This window comes from Aquarana catesbeiana, linkage group LG06 (genome assembly GCF_042186555.1).
Source record: "Aquarana catesbeiana isolate 2022-GZ linkage group LG06, ASM4218655v1, whole genome shotgun sequence".
Lineage (NCBI taxonomy): Eukaryota > Metazoa > Chordata > Amphibia > Anura > Ranidae > Aquarana > Aquarana catesbeiana.
Window position 1 is genome coordinate 384,697,136 of NC_133329.1, and position 16,557 is coordinate 384,713,692.

At 50.5% G+C, this 16,557-nt stretch overlaps 1 protein-coding gene across 2 annotated transcripts in view; it reads left to right on the forward strand.

The window, feature by feature from the left end:
* The first annotated feature begins 141 nt into the window (after positions 1–141).
* Positions 142–16,557, forward strand: part of MGAT5 (alpha-1,6-mannosylglycoprotein 6-beta-N-acetylglucosaminyltransferase) — a 225,950-nt gene continuing 209,534 nt past the window's right edge. Inside the window, exon 1 of one of the 2 annotated variants that reach the window (XM_073634279.1) lies at positions 142–398. The gene's annotated coding sequence lies outside the window, so the exon portion shown is untranslated. Of the gene's footprint in view, positions 399–13,109; positions 13,362–16,557 lie in introns of those variants that run through there. The other variant, XM_073634278.1, reaches the window with a different exon arrangement.

A 16,557-nucleotide genomic window follows, 5' to 3' on the forward strand; every position in this document is an offset into this window, starting at 1 on the left:
GGTACCGCCAGTCTCCCTCTTCCATCGGTCAGCGCCCTTGTCAGTCTCTTGCTCAGCGCCTACCACCCACCTGCAGGAAAAAGAGGGGGGTCGGATTTGACGTCGTGCGTCCTTTCCCCGCTGCAGGAAAAGAGCGCTGCGGCGTTGTTCTCCCCTCCTGAGCCGGCTTTGGTAGTGTTTCGCTCTGGTGTGAGGCGCGCTGGCCCCCGCCCACCCTCGCTCTTGCGCTGTGCGGGGTGTCAGTGAGGCAGGAGATCCGCTGAGTGGATCGGGGGGACTCGGCTCGGGGCGTCCATGGAGCACGGGGGAGGTGAGGGGAGCGCTCCATGAGCATGCCGGAGAGTACGGGGGACCGGAGCGGGGAGGAGGAGACGCTGCCGAGCGGACAGGAGCAGCAGGTGAGCCCCGAGTGTGTGTGAGAGAGAGAGAGAGAGCCGTGTACACCGCCCGGAGGATGGAGGATCCGCTCATCATAGGACCGACCGGGCCTGACATCAACCGGGACCCGCACTGAGAGCCATCGTCATGTGTACCGGAGGAAGGCGTCACCCCCCCATATCACCCCTCAACACTGCTACCGGAGGGGGCATCACCCCCCAGACATGGGCACCACATCACCCCCCCCCCAGACATGGCACCACATCACCCCCCCAGACATGGGCACCACATCACCCCCCCCCAGACATGGGCACCACATCACCCCCCCCAGACATGGGCACCACATCACCCCCCCCCCAGACATGGGCACCACATCACCCCCCCCCCAGACATGGGCACCCACATCACCCCCCCCCCCAGACATGGGCACCACATCACCCCCCCCCCAGACATGGGCACCACATCACCCCCCCCCCAGACATGGGCACCACATCACCCCCCCCCCATGGGCACCACATCACCCCCCCCCAGACATGGGCACCACATCACCCCCCCCCCCAGACATGGGCACCACATCACCCCCCCCAGACATGGGCACCACATCACCCCCCCCCCCCCATGGGCACCACATCACCCCCCCCCAGACATGGGCACCACATCACCCCCCCCCCCAGACATGGGCACCACATCACCCCCCCCCAGACATGGGCACCACATCACCCCCCCCCAGACATGGGCACCACATCACCCCCCCCCCAGACATGGGCACCACATCACCCCCCCCCCAGACATGGGCACCACATCACCCCCCCCCCAGACATGGGCACCACATCACCCCCCCCCCCATGGGCACCACATCACCCCCCCCCAGACATGGGCACCACATCACCCCCCCCCCAGACATGGGCACCACATCACCCCCCCCCCAGACATGGGCACCACATCACCCCCCCCCCCCCCAGACATGGGCACCACATCACCCCCCCCCCCCCCCAGACATGGGCACCACATCACCCCCCCCCCCCCAGACATGGGCACCACATCACCCCCCCCCCAGACATGGGCACCACATCACCCCCCCCCGAGACATGGGCACCACATCACCCCCCCCAGACATGGGCACCACATCACCCTCCATATCACCCCTCAACACTGCTACCGGGAGGGGGCATCACCCACCAGACATGGGCACCACATCACCCCCCCCCCCAGACATGGGCACCACATCACCCCCCCCCCCAGACATGGGCACCACATCACCCCCCCCCCCCCCAGACATGGGCACCACATCACCCCCCCCCCCCCAGACATGGGCACCACATCACCCCCCCCCCCCCCAGACATGGGCACCACATCACCCCCCCCCCCAGACATGGGCACCACATCACCCCCCCCCCCAGACATGGGCACCACATCACCCCCCCCCCCAGACATGGCACCACATCACCCCCCCCAGACATGGGCACCACATCACCCCCCCCCCCCCAGACATGGGCACCACATCACCCCCCCCCCCCCCCAGACATGGGCACCACATCACCCCCCCCCCCCCCAGACATGGGCACCACATCACCCCCCCCCCCCCAGACATGGGCACCACATCACCCCCCCCCCCCCCAGACATGGGCACCACATCACCCCCCCCCCCCCCAGACATGGGCACCACATCACCCCCCCCCCCCCCAGACATGGGCACCACATCACCCCCCCCCCCAGACATGGGCACCACATCACCCCCCCCCCCCCCAGACATGGGCACCACATCACCCCCCCCCCCCCCCCAGACATGGGCACCACATCACCCCCCCCCCCCCCAGACATGGGCACCACATCACCCCCCCCCCCCCCAGACATGGGCACCACATCACCCCCCCCCCCAGACATGGGCACCACATCACCCCCCCCAGACATGGGCACCACATCACCCCCCCCCCCAGACATGGGCACCACATCACCCCCCCCCCCAGACATGGGCACCACATCACCCCCCAGACACCACATCACCTCCCCCTCCAGACATGGGTACCTCACACCTCTGGGCACCTCGTCCCCCTCCCTCCCCTGGGCACCTCGTCTCCCCCCCCTCCCCTGGGCACCTCGTCTCCCCCCCCCTCCCTGGGCACCTCGTCTCCCCCCCCCCGGGCACCTCGTCTCTCCCCCCCCCTCCCTCCCCTGGGCACCTCGTCTCCCCCCTCCCCTCCCTCCCCTGGGCACCTCGTCTCCCCCCCCTCCCTCCCCTGGGCACCTCGTCTCCCCCCCCCCCCCTCCCCTGGGCACCTCGTCTCCCCCCCCCCCTCCTCCCGGCACCTCGTCTCCCCCCCCCCTCCTCCCCGGGCACCCTCGTCTCTCCCCCCCCCCTCCTCCCCGGGCACCTCGTCTCCCCCCCCCCCCTCCTCCCCGGGCACCTCGTCTCCCCCCCTCCTCCTCCCCGGGCACCTCGTCTCCCCCCCCCTCCTCCCCGGGCACCTCGTCTCCCCCCCTCCTCCTCCCCGGGCACCTCGTCTCCCCCCCTCCTCCTCCCCGGCCACCTCGTCTCCCCCCCCTCCTCCTCCCCGGGCACCTCGTCTCCCCCCCTCCTCCTCCCCGGGCACCTCGTCTCCCCCCCTCCTCCTCCCCGGGCACCTCGTCTCCCCCCCTCCTCCTCCCCGGGCACCTCGTCTCCCCCCCCCTCCTCCCCGGGCACCTCGTCTCCCCCCCCCTCCTCCCCGGGCACCTCGTCTCCCCCCCTCCTCCTCCCCGGGCACCTCGTCTCCCCCCCTCCTCCTCCCCGGGCACCTCGTCTCCCCCCCTCCTCCTCCCCGGGCACCTCGTCTCCCCCCCTCCTCCTCCCCGGGCACCTCGTCTCCCCCCCTCCTCCTCCCCGGGCACCTCGTCTCCCCCCCCCCCTCCTCCCCGGGCACCTCGTCCTCCCCCCCCTCCTCCTCCCCGGGCACCTCGTCCTCCCCCCCTCCTCCTCCCCGGGCACCTCGTCCTCCCCCCCCTCCTCCTCCCCGGGCACCTCGTCCTCCCCCCCTCCTCCTCCCCGGGCACCTCGTCCTCCCCCCCTCCTCCTCCCCGGGCACCTCGTCCTCCCCCCCTCCTCCTCCCGGGCACCTCGTCCTCCCCCCCTCCTCCTCCCCGGGCACCTCGTCCTCCCCCCCTCCTCCTCCCCGGCACCTCGTCCTCCCCCCTCCTCCTCCCGGGCACCTCGTCCTCCCCCCCTCCTCCTCCCCGGGCACCTCGTCCTCCCCCCTCCTCCTCCCCGGCACCTCGTCCTCCCCCCCTCCTCCTCCCCGGCACCTCGTCCTCCCCCCCTCCTCCTCCCCGGGCACCTCGTCCTCCCCCCCTCCTCCTCCCCGGGCACCTCGTCCTCCCCCCCCTCCTCCTCCCCCGGGCACCTCGTCCTCCCCCCCCCTCCTCCTCCCCGGGCACCTCGTCCTCCCCCCCCCCTCCTCCTCCCCGGGCACCTCGTCTCCCCCCCCCCCCTCCTCCCCCGGGCACCTCGTCTCCCCCCCCCCCCCTCCTCCTCTCCGGGCACCTCGTGTCGACCCCCCCCCCCCTCCTCCTCTCCGGGCACCTCGTGTCGACCCCCCCCCTCCTCCTCTCCGGGCACCTCGTGTCGACCCCCCCCCCTCCTCCTCCCCGGGCACCTCGTGTCGACCCCCCCCCCCCCCTCCTCCTCCTCCGGGCACCTCGTCGACCCCCCCCCCCTCCTCCTCCCCGGGCACCTCGTCGACCCCCCCCCCCTCCTCCTCCCCGGGCACCTCGTCGACCCCCCCCCCTCCTCCTCCCCGGGCACCTCGTCGACCCCCCCCCCTCTGGGCACGGGCACCTCACCACCCCCCCAGGCACCTAATCACCCACCCCCCCAGACACGGGCACCTCATCACCCACTCCCCATCACACAGTATCACCCTGTGGGCACACGGCTACCAGGGGTGGGCATCATGACCATCACAGGCTCATCTCCCACTATCACCCCCTGGGCACAGTGGCACATGTGGTTCCTTTATTACCTCTGACACAGCAGCCAAGAGTGTCATGACCTCCTGGGCACATAGGCCCTTCAGTATCGCTTCTCTCGTCTGTAGGGCACTTTGCTGCTTGGAGCTGGCATCTCCCGGGCTCACCATCTGGGCACACAGGATTCTCACTGGTATATCGGTCACTCTGAGCATACCGACATTTGCCAGGATTCACAGCTGGCATGACGATCCCATTCACTGATACATATACCTCTCCTTGTACCCTACTGGCATGACGATCCCATTCACTGATACATATACCTCTCCTTGTACCTACTGGCATGACGATCCCATTCACTGATATACCTCTTCTTGTACCCTACTGGCATGGTGACCCTTTGCTGGTACAGCTTCCATTGTTACCGACCAGGGTACAGTGATGACTGCTGGCCATTGGCCATCCATCTCTCAGCTTGCTATCCTGGGCACACAGGCCGCTGTCTTTGATCACGCCCTTCACTCATTATTTGTACCTTGGGTATATGTGACCCGGTTAGGGGGTATGTGGTCACAACCCGGGGGGCACATACCAACTCATGGATGTATTCTTCATATATGGGTGAACTGACCTTTTATCTGTCTCTGGTCATGATTGGCTTTTCCCATTACTTCTGGGGGGGGGGGGGGGGGGTGGGGGGGGGTGTGGGGGTGCTGTGGCAGATCTTGGGCTGGCACCTTCACCATGGCTCCTTGGATTTTCTTGCTGGCACGTCCTCCCCTTCCATTGCTATCGTTTGCTGGCCCTTTAAATGCACAGCATGTACCCATCATCACCTAGGTTGGTACCCCCACCACTGTAGAGAGGATGCATTGTACATAATGGGTATAGTTTTGCAGCAACCTACTTACTTATTACATTGACCTGTTAGAAAACGGGAGGGGCAGATCTCATCAATGGCCTTTGGTTCTCTTTTTTTTTTTTGCAAGAGAAGGCCCCCCCTCATATCCCCAAACCGCCCCCCATTACTCATGACTGCGGATTTCATTGGTAATCGCTCACTGCTTTGACCAGATCCCCCCGGTGGGCATGCCGGGTTCATTATGTCGGCTGAGTGGTGTAACCTCCAGGACCAGTCTACTTTTCTGAGGGGGGGGGGGGGGGGCACTGTTTTGATAATGGTCTGTGCACATACACATAAAAGCCGTTTTCCTGTTAGGCCGGGCTAGATGTTGATTTGTCAATCATTACTTCACCTTTCATTTCCTAGCAAGCGGATTAGAGTGCAGAGCCTCTCGTGGTGGTGGTGGAGGGGGGGTGTTATGCTTGTGTTGTAGCAGTGCCCGCCCGGGGCCTGCAGAGTCTGCCTCTCCTATATGAATGCTATAAGAAGGTGCTGCAGGGGTCACGCTGTATAGGAGAAGCCACAGCATCTTGTGTTGTCTGATGAGGATGATGGCTCCCCCCCCCCTCCTCCTCTCCTGCTTGTAGCCCATACTGCAGATCCTCAGTGATCCTGTGAGCTCTCCTCCAGTCTATACAGATAATATTTACAATCGGTACTGGGCAGCCCCATGTATGTGTTATAAGGGGTGATCCTGGGCTTTCCCCATCCATGATGTCTTCCCTGCAGCTTGTGTTGTTTGCAGCCCCGGTGTCTGTCGGTCTTCTGTTGCAGGTATAACCTGTTTGCTCTGTCTGATGCTCAAACTCACAGAATCAATGCAGATGAAATAACAATCCCCGGTCTTCTCAAGGAATCTACAGAGAATAAAAAAAAAAATACCGTAACTTGCTCTGGAATACTTTCTGTGACCGTGATTAACTACGTGTTTATTTTCAACTAGATTCTTTGAATAATTTGTAGCTTTTATGTAGCGGCACCTGCGGTCGTTCGGTCGTTGTGTAAGAAGAGCTCTCCATTCAGTGGTGATGAACTCAGTGACCGCCCTTTGGTGTCTCGCATCGCAAATCTTCCCACCCTGATAGAGAGAGACCACCATTTTCCCTCTATGTGGTCAGGGTTGTTAATGCTGCCTTACATACAGAGAGCCATGGAGGGGAGAGATTGTGTAGGAAATGCAGACCTGAAAATATGGAACAGCAAACATTAAAGAATGCCAACCCAACATTTCCTATTCCTGATGTGTGTCTGCTGTACTTGTATGAGAAAGTATCCTGTTCTCTTTGTATTGATTGCTTCCTTTATGTGAAATCCCCGGTGTTCCTGCCAGTTTCTCTGCCTTCCTATTAAAAACTGACCACACTAAGCAGGAGAGTGCAGCGTGGTCAGTTTTCTAGCTATGCTGGGAGCACGGCCTGCTCTCCGATGATCAGACCTTTCCTGACACACTTGTCCTTTCACTGGGAAGATCAGTGTGCTGCTGCTGCACTTCCCCTAGCGCTTTTTTTTTTTTTTTTTTAATTCTTTTATCCAAATTTATTATACACAAAAAGGTAAAAACATTTTTCCTATGCACTAGGGATATACATAAACAAATTTTGTTTCTAAACCTTTATCTACCCCTTACCCTCCCCCCCTTCCACCCCATTCTCACACTGTTCTTTCTCCTTCTCCAGATAATCTTAATCTCACTATATTTCTTTGTTACCGTATATACTCTAAGCTGACCTGAATATAAGCCGAGGCACCTAATTTTACCACAAAAAACTGTGAAAACTTATTGACTCGAGTATAAGCCTAGGGTGAGAAATGTGCAGCTACTGTAAGTGGAAAAGAGGGTCAACAATGCCCATTTGCAGCCTCACTGTGCCCATTTGCAGCCTCACTGTGCCCATTTGCAGCCTCACTGTGCCCATTTGCAGCCATAGGTCCCTCAAACTTCAAACTCGGTAGTTAAGGGTTCCTAGATGCCCCCTAGCTGCAGCCAAATTTGGGGTCTCTGGATCCAAAGGGTCCCGGAATGACATTGCTGCAGATGGACACAGTTGCCCGAATTTGGGGCCCCGTATCTCGGGGCCACTTGGTGCTAGGAACCCCAAATTTGGTGCAAACCCAGTGGAACGAGCACTACAACATATCCAAAAGCTGAGGTTCCTACTACAAAGTGGCCCCGAGATACGGGGCCCCAAAGTCAGTTCGGAAAATGTCAAGCACTTTTCTGCAGCAGAGAATGACATTTTCCGAACTGACTTTGGGGCCCCGTATCTCGGGGCCACTTTGTAGTAGGAATCCCAGCTTTGGATATGTTGTAGTGCTAGTTCCACTGGGTTTGCACCAAATTTGGGGTTCCTAGCACCAAGTGGCCCCGAGATACAGGGCCCCAAAATCGGTTCGGAAAATGTCATTCTTTGCTGCAGAAAAGTGCTTGACTCGAGTATAAGCCGAGGGGGGCATTTTCAACAAAAAAAAATGTGCTGAAAAACTCGGCTTATACTCGAGTATATACGGCAATTTAAACTTTTTCCACTTTTCCCATCTCTTAATGAATCCCTCTCTAGTATCCTCATGGCTCTATCTTAGAAATTCCATGTTATATATCTCTTCTATTTTATCAAACCCCTGTCTGATTTTTGGACTCTCTACTTCCTTCCATTTCCTCGGTATTAAGCTTTTTGCAGTGTTCATCATATGTACAATCATTGAGTTTCTATATTCTTTTGTCGGGATATCTACCCCATGAAGTAGACATGTCCATGGTTCCTCACGTGTATCTATAGCACACTGTTTGTCCTATTTGATATTTGCCTAGTATTTTCTGGGGGTTCTATACCACCGGACTACACATTTTTAATTAATTTCCACCATCCCATTATTTACTGATCATCCATGTACCAGTTTCAGAATTCTCCCTACTTGGTTCCTTCCTCGTTTCCTCAATTCCCTCTCCCAATTTTTTTTTTTTTTTTTATAAATGTTGGAATTTCCAGATCTTCCCCTTCTATCAAGGTTTTATATGTCCAGGATATATTCCCACTTGTTTTTTCAATAATACATATTCGCTCTATCAGTGTGAGGAGTGCTGCTATGAAGTGTTTGAGCTAAAAATACCTCCATTCATTAATCTCCAGTATATCTTATCTTTTTTTTTTTTTTTTAAATTCTTGTAAAGTGAAAATTTCCCCCCCTTGTATTATGTCACATAGTTGTGTGTTTCTTTTTTAATCCAGTCTCCCCCCCCCCCCCCCCCATCGAACTTTCCCCGTTGCAAATAGATTATTTTCCTTTAGTGCCATCAATGGTGAATTATATTTCCATTTATTTTTCCTGTGTAGTGCAGGCTTCCCCTGGCTCTTATGCAGCTGAGAACAGAGGAAATGTGATCATAAAAAAGGTTGTGTGTGTTGTGTGTTTTTTTTTTTTTTTTTTTTTTTTTTTTTTTTTTTAAGTATGGGTTTTGCCTTTTATTTCTTTTAAAATGGATTGTTTTACAAGGTGAGAGTTCATACATTTTAAACGTTAAAATATATTATGTGTGTGGGGAAAAAAAAATAAAAAAAATATGATGGGATGCAGAGATATTAAAATGAGTTCCCTTCCCAGTGGCAGGGGGTTCACACTACCAACAATTCTATATACAAAAGCAGGGTGGATTTGATTTAAATCACTAGTTAAAAAGGCTCGATTTAAAGCAACTCGATTTAATTCATAATTTTTAAAGAGCAACTGTCATTTCTGTCCCTCCAGTGGCTCCTCCTTGACTCACCGACAGTCCCATTCACATTAATGGGACGGCTAGTGATGCGGCAGTGACACCACAAGGTGAGGGACGTGGCGGCAGCTGAGTGGATGCCCGCTAACTGGCGCTGCCATGATATATCTGAAATGACAGGTGCTCTTTAAATGGAAGGACTAAAGCCTCGTGCACACGATCGGACTTTCCGACGGGAATTGTGTGATGACAGGCTGTTGGCGGAAAATCCTACCGTTTGTACGCTCCATCGGACAATTGTCGGATTTTCCGCGACAAATGTTGTATGGCAGGTTCTCAAATTTTCCGCGGAGAATGTGTGTTGTCAGATTTTCCGAGTGTGTACACAAGTCCGTCGGAGAAAAGTCCAAAGTACAAACACGCATGCTCGGAAGCAAGCACGAGCCGGAAGTGGTCGGTCTTGTAAGCTAGCGTTCATAATGGAGAATTAACATTCGTGACGCGGCAAATTCTGAAATCTCAAAATGCAGCGCACAATTCTCTTCTTCTTTAATGGGATAATAATGACGCTGCTCTGCTGGTGATACTGATAGTTATTGCAAACAAATTTTTTAAGTTTTTTTTTTTTTTTTTTTTTTTTTTTTATTTGGGCAAGTTACCACAACACCATTATCCCGTAGTTTTTAAGATCAAAGATACAACTATGTTGGTGTCCTTGTCAATTTTACATTGTATTTTTCTAATGTAACTGCCTACTCCCAAATTGTCATTTGAAGTAAAATACATAGCCAAGTATTATTCTCCACAATTTTTTTATTGTGCATTAAAAAAATAAAAATAAAATTAGACACGCTATTAGGGCTGAAACAACTAATCGATTATAAAAATAATCGATTACTATTTTCATTATCGATTAATCAGCCAGTAACATAATGGGGTTAAAACATAATGGGGTTAAAAAAAGTAACATAATAAGTAACATAATGGGGTTAAAAAAAACTAAAATGAGCCCTTTATAGCACTACTGTAAATATTACTTTCACGGTTCTACAGTAAAAAAATGAACCCTTACAGTAGTGATTATCATTTTTTTTTTTTTTTTTTTTTTTTTTTTTTTTTGGTGCTATAAAGGGCTAATTTTATTTTTTTTTTTTTAACCCCATTATTTTACTAAACGTCTTAGATCTGGTTCACATCTATGTGTGTTTTTTGGTGCTTTTTGCAGAAACGCACTGCAGTTCATTTACATGGTTTCCTATGGGACACATTCACATCTATGCTTTTTTTAGCCACTGCAATGTTTGGAAAGGGTCAGGGACTTTTTTTTTTTTTAACGCAAAACTGCTTTTTTGGTTCAATATACTTCAATGGAGAAGCTGCAGAAAAGCATGTCATGCGTTTTTGCAGCAATTTGTGTTTTTTTAATCTGCCCAACAACAACTTGGCCAACAAAATGCAAATTGCAGCAAAATCACATGATGCGCAAAAATCAAAAAGCACTGCAGAAACAGATCACAAGCAAACTGCATAGGTGTGAACCGAGCCTTATGCTGGCCTCACAGATCAATTTTCAGATGAGAATATTCATACGAAAAATCTTTGTACATTCGCTGAATGAAAGAATGTTTGAAATTTTCACTTGCTTTTAACATTTCTGTTTAAAATGAATGTAATTTCTGAACGAAAACCACATACACTGTCTGAAAATTCCTTTGACCAAGAAGTTTTCTATTTCCAAATTTTCCTGCCACTGTGGTTGAAAATAAACGTCAATTCGACCCCACTAACAATTAGAAATTCGAAAACGAAGTTCTTAAAATTACTTTTTTTTTTTTTTTTTTTTTTTTTGAAGGAAGACATTTTTTTTTGTTTGTTTTTTTTTTTTAATACAAAAATTTGATCTGAGTCTGATATTTACCAGATTTACTCTTTAATAGTATATACAGTATATCTCCTCTAATAGTATATACAGTATATCTCCTCTAATAGTATATACAGTATATCTCCTCTAATAGTATATACAGTATATCTCTTCTGTCTGTTATTCTCAGAGTGGATTAGAGATTTTGCTCCCTAACCATATAGTTGGTTATTTATATTTACCACGGCATAGAGATATTTAAGAATAAATTTGCCTTTTTTTTAAAAAACTTTACATATTAACTAAATTATACACCACACTTTTTTTTTTTTTTTTTCTTGTTATTAATCGAAACAATAATCGGCCAACTAATCGATTATGAAAATAATCGTTAGTTGCAGCCCTACATGCTATCTGCCAATAGAACTTGACCAAAAAGTACATTCTATGCATCCAAAAATATAGAAAATATACCAAATCATTATTATTCAACCAAAAAAATGTCAAAGCAATAACTCCAAGGTCAATAATAATTAACACGTTATCTCCTCGGATTCCGCAACATGGCTGGTTGACGAACGGCCGTTCAGAAACGAACTGAAAAACACGAATCAGCACTCACCAAACTTCTACTAACACAAAATTAGCAGAAGGAGCCCAAAGGGTGGCGCTAACGAGCTGAAAAACCACGAAGTACGTCACTACCTTCATATTTGTTGGCCAACAATTGTGTGGCCGTGTGTATGCAAGACAAGTTTGGGCCAATGCCCTTCGGACAAAATTCCACGATTTTGTTGGCCAACAATGCGATCGTGTGTACGAATGAGGCTTTATTCTTGCTGGTAGTTAGAATCTTTAATAGTTGCAAACAAAATGAAGGTTTCCGATTTTAGAATAAGCTGTCAGGTTAGTAAAACGGCGATGTCAGAACTGATTCAATCATACAGTTTGTAGTGTACGCAGATTTGCAAAATAATGGGCTAAAGGAATATTCCTGTACTTTGTTTTATTTCACGGTTACTGTGAAATTGTGTGAATGCATCAATGCAGCGCATCTTATCTCAGCTTGCAGAGCTTGGATTCATTGAATGAGTTTACCAAAAATGTAAATATTGCAGAAAATACAGCCTCATGCTACATAACTAAGCTCCATTTCATGCTGAATAAACTAAATTATGGTATCTTAAATAGAAAGCTATCTTAGCGTCAGCGGTAAAACGCCGCTATTTTTAGCAGCGTTTTACGGTTGCATTTGCGGCGCATTTCGGCAGCTAGCGGGGTGCTTTTACCCCCCGCTAGCGGCCAAGAAAGGGTTAAAACCGCCCGCAATGCGCCACAATAGCGGCGTTTTGCCGGCGGAATCCCAGCACTGCCCCACTGATTTCAATGGGGAGCAGCGGTGGAGGAGTGCTAAACACACCGCTCCAAAGAAGCTGCTGGCAGGACTTTCCCTGACGTCCTGCCAGCGCACCGCTCCGGTGTGAAAACCCTCGGCAGCTGTAGCGCCTGCAAAACGTCCTTGGTGTGAAAGGGGTCGAAGAGCCCCTTTCACACTGGGGCGGCGTTGGCAGTAAAACGCCGCTATTGTAAGCGGCGCTTTACCATTGGTATTTGGCCGCTAGCGGGGCGGTTTTACCCCCCGCTAGCGGCCGAGAAAGGGTTAAAAACCACTGCACTGTCCCATCGATTTCAATGGGCAGGAGCGGTGAAGGAGCAGTGTATACACTCCGCTCCTTCACCGCTCCGAAGATGCTGCTAGCAGGACTTTTTGTCCCGTCCTGCTAGCGCACCGCGGGCTTTCACACTGGAGACAAAGCAGCGGCACATTCGGGTCAGTTTGCAGGCGCTATTATTTGCGCAATAGCGCCTGCAAACCGCCTGAGTGTGAAAGGGCCCTTAGAGAAGAGACACAGCAGTACACTGATCTTCAGTGAATGGCTGTGCATGTGGGGGGGTGGGGTAAAGTATTCACACTTTCATTATTTGTTTAAAAAAAAAAGGTTTGCACTTTTAATTGTAACACAATGCACATCTACACCGTTTTCTGCACGGCATGAACATGCGTTTTGGTGTGACAGAGCCGTGACACCTGCCAGAAGCTCGCGGTATTTGAGGGACTCGTCTACCAATTTTTATTATTTGCAGATCACACTGAGTGATGAAGAGAAGTGGACATGTTGTTGTTGCTCTTTTTCTGAATGTGGAAAGGCCGGTGTTGGCAATTTTGAAGGTTTTCATTTGAGTAAATGACTTCCTCCTGACACTGAAGGGCGGTGTATTGAGCTGACGTATCGCTGTTCATATACTTGGCTGGATATCCGTCTTGTCCACAAGGTGCTGCTCAGATCAAGGTGACAGATGTGTAGAGCTCGTGCGGCAATCATTCCGTTCTGGAGACGTTCGGCTTCTGAGGGATCGAGGAGATTAGTGTTTGCCAAATTCAGTGATCTGCACTGGGCTTGCATCTGGACGGTTTGCATATTTTTGTGTTGAGTTTTGGTTTGGAGCCTTTTTTTTTTTTTTGGCTAGAAGACGAGAACATCTTGCTTTGAGCTGCTGTATATTATGTAAGTTTGTCAATTTGTAAATTTTTTTTTAATTTTTTTAGTTTTGTCTTTGTTTTTCTCAACATTATGTCAATCCAATAAGTTCTACTCTTTACCATAATTGCCCCTGGTGTAGCTGTCATCCCACTGTTTGGTGACTGAATGGAAATGTCTTGTTTATTATGGTTAGGTGGGGTTTGGAACCCAAAGAAACAGAATTTTGGGGGGAAAGGGGGTCTCGTTTGTTGCTACATGTCTAAAATTGTAACGAATGTTTTATTTCTGGTCACCAGTGACCCTGAAGGAACTGCTGTATTATCTTAATGGTATTAAACACAAAAATGTATTACATTACATGTTACCAATTATTAGATGTGGTGGCTGCATTCATTTTTTTTTTTTTTTTTTTTTTCACCTGGTGATCTGGTCAGTAAGTGTTATTTTTCCACCTTCTTTAACAGACCAAGCTGTCCAGACGAAGTAACGCTTTGCATCAGGAATATGCGCAAAATCGCACTTTCCTGACATGTACAGAAACGCGCTGCTCTTTAGCAGATGTGCAGCAGTGCCATTAATTCTTAGTGCTACTAAACCCACAACAGTAAAATCAGTCTATGTACAGTAAAGCATACTTGTTATACTCATTGTGGGACCCAAGGGGTTAATCCTCCGCTTTGTGTAAAAAGAACAGAACCTTGGACTAGCTGTACATGCTCAGTTTGATGCGTATTGCTGAGGGCTTTTTTTTTTTTTTTTTTGGGAGGGTGCATGTGATCGGCACAGGGCCAATCAGCACTGTCCAGACAGAGGGTCAGGGGTCCTGCAGCCTCATAGGACAGTCAGAGGAGGATGAAAACTCCTACTACGAGCTTTAACCAGACACTGATAGAAGTTACAAGACTTCTATATACTGCTGATGAGAAAAGGTATTTTAGCAGTTTATATTCACTAAAATAATTGCACTTCCATGTTCTGTGTACTGTGGGAGACCAGATATAGCGAATGCAGAGTCCTGGATTTAACAATTTAATGGCACGCCGAAGCATCTGCTAACGGGCGTTTAAGGACATGGTGCTGATTGCACCATACAGTGCAATTTTGCTAATGGATCGGGGACTTTTTTGTGCGTTTCTTGCAGGTAGGGCAGCCCATTAAAAGAAATGGGCTCCCCACATGCAACGCACATATATGCTCCATTGCACCTGCATAGTGTGAATGGAACCTTGGGGGGGGGGGGGGGGGGGGCGACAAACCATTTACTACTGACTAGGGTGCGTACAATGATCGGCTTTTATTCATTAAAGAGGAAGTAAACCTTGATGGGGTTTTAATTCCTCTTTTTTATACCCTGCAAATAAAGGCATAATGGGCTAGTATGCATCGCATACTGGCTCATTATGTGGCACTTGCCTGCAAACGAAGCTGTCCCCGCTGTCGGCCGCATCCATCTTCGCCCCTCTTCATTTCGGAACTCTGTGACTGGGTGGAGCCACGTGACGTCACTCGCTCGGGAAGAAATGTCACGGAGGTCAGAATGCAGACCATGCAAGACAGGAAACATTATTGGCAGGATAACCAAGTAAAAATAAAGGAAATATCCTAAAGAAAACGAGTGCAGCCGCCACATCTGATTGGCAAGCTGCAAAAATTAAATTTTCGGGACAAGTTCGCCTTTCGGTAACCTATTTTATACCCATAGTCAGTATGTAACATGTTATGAAAGGACTGGCCCCCGCTCCCTCGCTGTGACAGTTAGTGGGGGATCTTCTTCCCCCTTGCTAGCTGTCAAAATTAAAAAAAAAAAAAAAAACGCCCGGCCGTGTCACTCATTCACAGTGAATGGAATGCTACAAGTTGCGGCCGACTTTGTGGCTGTTGACTTGTAGTTCTCATTGAATTACAACTGTGCTGTGAGGTAGGTTGTTGATTCTTCCTGTCAGTGTATTGTCTTGCTGAACGAGGTACAGGCGATACACTGAGAGGTCTGCAGGAGTCTTGCATGTTATCAGCGATCTGCCAATCACAGGTGAAATGCTTTACAGGCTCCTGCAACAAATAAATGCACCCTTCTTTTTTTTTTTTTTTTTTTTTTTTTGTTCCTGTAAGTATCTTTCCATTCCTATACTGGTCCATCAGCATTTCTCGCCTAGTTAAGAATGATTAAGGGCCGGATCACACTAGAATGTGGTGCGGGATGCCAGTATTCTGTGCCTGTTTCCTGTACTATGTTCAAACTGCACTGCACTTGGTGATCTGTAGAGGGCGTCTGTGTTAAATGAATGACACCCCAAACATATAGGTCACAAACCGTGTGTTTGCCTGCATCGGATTGCATGGTACAGTAGTATCATATGGTCCTGTTGCTGTGTTTTTGTTTTTTTTGTTTTTTTTTTTCAGACGTGCTTTTGCTATGCACCTGGATAACCTGTGAATCGCACGGGAACACTCGGCACATTCCTATGCAATTCATGGTGTGTACCGGACCTTAAAGTGGAAGTTGCCCGAAACAACTTGATGAAATTAGTGTTCTATAGCTAGGAAAATACATGCATAATTATGCTACCCACATTAGTGTATGCTATAAATTGCCTCCAGCGTTGTGCCTATTTCTTCTTGTTGGAGGCTGCTATTTTGCTGAAGCCCAAGAGCCCCTGAGCAGCAGTAAATCTTTTAGCCTGTAAATATTCAGCACAGTGCTGAAAAAGAGGGCAACTGAGCATGTGCAGAGCAGGGTGTAATCCTGGCTTTTAAAGAAGTCCAGCCTGAGCTTTTTAGGCTGGGCTTCTCCTCTTCAACAGAGATCGGTCTGAAGTCCGCTGTCTGCTGACGTCACTGCAATAAGCCGGGGCAGCGCATCATCCCGACTTTCCGAAGTCTGGATCCGCCAGCTGCCTTGACTGCAGGCCGCTCCCTGCCCCTCCACAGCTCTGCGCTCCAATGAACATGGAGGAGCAGAGAGGAGAGATGCTGACTGACAGTCATCAGCTCTCCTCTCGGGGAGGAGTGAGAACCGAGCAATAGGTGGTATTCGGTGGCTGTTCTTAGTCTGATGCTCCACCTAGGTAAGTATGATTTAGGGGAAAAAAAAAAAAAAAAAAACGTGCTTCTCTAAGAGTATAGTGCTTATTTTATTAATGCTTAACTTATTAATGTTTTACATGGTTATTCCTGCAAAAGGGGCCAGCCTGAAGTGATCTAGCAGAACATGGTGTTACTA